At 40.6% G+C, this 5,035-nt stretch overlaps 1 pseudogene; it reads right to left on the reverse strand.

Moving 5' to 3' along the window:
• Window positions 1-3,268: 3,268 nt before the first annotated feature.
• LOC140223429 (protein ALP1-like) lies at window positions 3,269-4,609 on the reverse strand (annotated as a pseudogene).
• Window positions 4,610-5,035: the final 426 nt, after the last annotated feature.

The raw sequence follows: 5,035 nt of genomic DNA on the forward strand, positions 1-5,035 counted from the left end.
TATGGCTTCGTCCTTGTGAGAAATTGAGACATCTGATCTAGTTCATGGTCTGCTTACCACATAAGTTTCCATGAAATGTTTGTTCCTTCTGGTAGCAAATATTTGTTCGATTCTCATAAGTCATAATGACTAACTATGGTCTTTCTGGTTTAATTTCTTCTGAAACAAGAATCCTGAAACCTTTTTTGTGTGCGACTGAAGCCAAATTAATATACCTATATCCTGAAACCTTTTTTGTGTGCGACTGAAGCCAAATTAAGGTACCTATATATATGTGTCATAATGCTATCTCAATTTCTTGGGGGTGCCTGTAGCGCGTCAGCGCTGATCGCTCCGTGCCTGTAGTGCGCCACCATGTTGCCTGGCTTGGAGCGCAATGTGCTGTTAAACCAACATAGAGGCAATGGCATACTTTGACTGCCCCTTCACCCCAGAATGGTGAGCAGATTTTGATTGGTTCTAAGCTCAACAAGTCGTTCGCTGCAACCCTTCCCTCCTGCATTCCTTGAAACTTTTTAGACCCTGTTCAATGCATTGCTATAATAAGTCAGTGCTGTTGGTTTTCTTAGCAGTAGGTGAGAGATGCCTTGAAAGCTACTAACGGTTCATGTTTTACCCATTCTTCTCTGCTAAAGGTCTACAAAAGCTGGTACAATCCCCATGGGCCATGGGTAAAGGCTATTGTGGTGAGTTTTCACTGTCAAGAAAAGAACAAGCAGGTTTCAATATTTGTGAAAAATTCGTGGTTTCCTGAGAAAGCTGCAAATTTATCTGTTTGGTTTCAATATTTGACCTGGATAGTCCCCAGGTTATGTTCTGTGCATGCATGCATATCCGTAGCTCGTGCATCAGATATAATCAGACAGAGTTTCAGAATTTGTACAAGAAACTGCAAGCGAAAAGGAATGTCTATGATTGTTGCCTCCAACTTTTTTTTTTCTCCTCTATTGTTCATTTTAGTCATGAGTTAGTAGCTGCAGGTACATACCCACCTGCCCATTCTGCCAATCTAGCCGTTGTCACCAGAGCAGAGATGGGGGGTGCATTAGGGGTGTGATTGGTTGTCTTCCCTGAGGAGCTTGGCTCGCACCAGAGAACCTGGCCGGCCGGAACCAGGATCTGGGGATGCAATGGGGTCGTGTTTGGTTGTCGTTTGAGTTGAACCAGGCTGCGAAGATACGGTGATTGGTTGCACGTACGAATCTAGAATTCAAAAAACAGACGCTGTTTGGTTGGTCGCATACAGGCAGTTCGAATCACCACTTGCATTGAGGAGGTGAAGTTACCTAGCTGAAGTTTGTAACTAAACTAAAATTACTTAGACTTTGAAACTAAAACCACAATTATTACAGCTTGAACTAAGATAATTAAAGCCTCTAACAACATGAACATATATTTACAGTCCCATTGAGCATTGTTGATAATAGGTCGAGGTTGCGCCGGTAGCTCAGTAGGTTGAAATTTGGCACCATGAAAAGCTTCCATCGCTTCGTCTTTGGTCTTGTACTTCTTGTAGCATGCTCCCTTGAATCCATTCACCTGATCATGGCAAGCCTCCCAACTGCAGTAGACTCCAGTGTGACGACCAACAGTGACAACGTACCACGCCATGTGTTCTACAAAATGGACAAAACAAAGTATCATTGGCCTTACAAATAACCTGACAACAAGTGCTAAATTTCAGAGAACAAAAATGACAGATCATTGGCAAAGGGCTAATGCTCAGATTCAGGAACAGGTTAAAGGAAGTAGCTAGATGACAGCAATTAGCACAGCACAAAGTCCAATTGTACCACCAAATAACCTGACAAGTGCTCAATTTCAGAAAAAAAATGACAGATCATTGGCAAAGGGCTACTGCTCAGATTTAGGAATAGGTTAGAGGAAGTAAGTAAATGACAACAATTAGCACAGAACAAAGTCCAATTGTACCACCAAATAACCTGACAAGTGCTCAATTTCAGAAAAAAATGACAGATCATTGGCAAAGGGCTACTGCTCAGATTCAGGAATAGGTTAGAGGAAGTAGCTAAATGACAGCAATTAGAAAAGAACAAAGTCCAATTGTACCACCAAATAACCTGACAAGTGCTCAATTTCAGAAAGATCATTGGCAAAGGGGTAATGCTCAGATTCAGGAACAGGTTAAAGGAAGTAGCAAAATGACAGCAATTAGCACTCTACAAAGTCCAATTGTACTTACAAATAACCTAACAACAAGTGCTAAATTTCAGAAAACATAAATGACAGATCATTGGCAAAGGGCTAATGCTCAGATTCAGGAACAGGTTAAAGGAAGTAGCAAAATGACAACAATTAGCACAGATCAAAGTACCATTGGCCTTAGAAATAACCTGACAACAAGTGCTCAATTTGAGATAACAGAAATGGCAAATGACAGAAATTAGCACAGAACACAGTATAATTTGGCTAACAAATAACCTGACAAGAAGTGCTCCACTTCTGTTAACTAACATGAGAGATCATTTAGCAAAGGGCTATTGCGCAGATTGTGGACCAGATTAAAGGAAATAGGAAAATGACCAGAATGTAGCACAAGTTCTGCATTAGATGAAATAATGTTGCAAAATGACATGATTTAGGACATAATTGAGATAAATGACTGAATCAGGAATGCACTGATCATGATAAAAGGCCAATGACCTCAAATTCTGAATTATATGCAAGTAGGTACCAAAATGACAGTAATGAGGACAACAGAAGCTATGCAACATCAAAACAGCAGCAACATTGATAAGGCAGCACAAGTACCTGCACAAAGTTGGGCATATGGCATGACATGAAAGCAACAAAGCAAGGGCAGGCACTAGAGCACCATCATAGGCATTGGGCATATGCTCAGAATGAAAATAACAACAACTCAACAGCAACCTCATAGGCAATGGGCATATGCTCAGAATGCACACTTGTCCAAGACTCAAAGTGAGGAAGAAACAGGAATAACAGATCATCATAGCATTGTTGTCCAAGCCTCAAAGTGAGAAAGAAACAGGAAAAAATATCATCATAACATTGTTGTCCAAGCCTCAAAGTGAGAAAGAAAGAGGAATAACAGATCATCATAGCATTGTTGTCCAAGCCTCAAAGTGAGATAGAAAGAGGAATAACAGATCATCATAGCATTGTTGCCCAAGCCTCAAAGTGAGAAAGAAACAGGAATAACATAACATCATAGACCAGTTGTCCAATGTTTCAAGGTACAAACGGAACAGAAACATTACAACACAGTAGCAAAGTTATCCAATGTCTACAAATATGCATTACCCCTACTAGCCCACATTTCATTAGCCCATTCATCTCTAACAGAAGCCCAAGCTGCATTGTCATCAACAGGGACCCCATGTCCATTAACAGAATTAGGCTCCCATGTGGACTCAAGAGGAATAACCTCATCAGGTCCATGCCCCAGAATCCAATTATGTAAGATGCAACAAGCAAGGACCAACTTCACTTGTGTCTTGAATGGATGAAAAGGTTTGTTGTCAATAATGCGAAATCTATTTTTTAAAGCCCCAAAAGCCCTTTCAACCGTAACACGCAGACTAGAATGCCTCAAATTGAACAGCTCCCTTGGATTGGTTGGGTAATTTCTACCACCGAACTCATTAAGATGATATCTAGTACCCCTGTAAGGAGGTAGGAATCCAGGACGGCATGCATATCCAGCATCTACCAGATAGAACTTCCCTAGAAAGATTATAAACAGGTATTAGTCCTACAGTCAACTAGTTTGTAACTAGGTTTAAGGAACTAATTTATTTCATTACCTTCTGGAACCCTTAAACCATCCTCTCTCTCTAGTGCATCTGCTAGAATGGTGGCATCATGTGTAGAACCCTCCCAGCCAGCCAACACATAAGTGAACTTCAAATCAAAGTCCACTGCAGCTAGGACATTTTGAATTGTATAGTGTTTCCTCCCCCTAAATGCTGATTGCATCTTAGCTGGGACTCTAGCATAGATGTGAGTGCCATCTATAGCCCCAACACAATCCTACATAAACCCAACAACACAATCATCTACAAAAATTTTACTGAATTATGCATTATGTCTGTCATAAGGATACTAATGTGTTACCTTGAAATATGGGTACCATCTTGAGCTGTTTCTAATCTTAAGAGGTGTCTCAGTTGATGGAGCCTTAATGATCTCATGCCTAAGTTCACCAATTGCATACAACACCTCTTTGAAATGTCTACTTACTGTCTCTACAGATCTCCTCCAACTTTGATGGATAACTCTAAACCTTTGGTTATGCCCAACAACATGGAGAAACATAGCAACTTGCTCTTCTACACTGCTATGTATGGTATCTCTAAGCAACTCCCTGCCCCTAAGCAAATTACATAGCCTAAAGAAAGGGGCTCTTCTCATGCGAAGCATGTTTACACACTCTACATCATTACAGTTATATATTCTGTCCAAATTTTTTTTGCCTTTCCTCGTCCATAGCACTCATGGGGGCATAACTAATCTGCGGACATGAGGGTTTAGCCAGCCTAAGCCTATTCAGGAAGAATGCATACATGGCAGCCACTAGAGCAGCTGCATGAATAATAAGCATGCGTCTCTTGTCTTCAAGACCCATCTATATGAATAACATGCAAAAACAAGGGTCACTGACATGGGCAACAGATCCTCAGAACTACATATAAACACATCACTGGCATGGGCAACAAAAGCTCACATAAATGTATAAACATCATTGGCATGGACAACACAAGCTCAGATCTAAATGTATAAACATCACAGGCATGGACAACAAGGCTGAGATCAGTATGTAAACACATCATTGACAAGGACAACAAGGCTCAGGTCAATATATGAAAACATCACTGAAAGCAGAGAACATGTCTCAGATGACTATTGTAAAACATCAGTGACATGGACAACAATAATAAGATCAACATAGTAGTCATCATTGACATGAACAACAATGCTCAGACCAATCTAAAAACATATCATTCACGCATCAACATCATGAGCAAGTGTGCTCAGAGTATGCTCACATATC

This window comes from Setaria viridis, chromosome 7 (genome assembly GCF_005286985.2).
Source record: "Setaria viridis chromosome 7, Setaria_viridis_v4.0, whole genome shotgun sequence".
Lineage (NCBI taxonomy): Eukaryota > Viridiplantae > Streptophyta > Magnoliopsida > Poales > Poaceae > Setaria > Setaria viridis.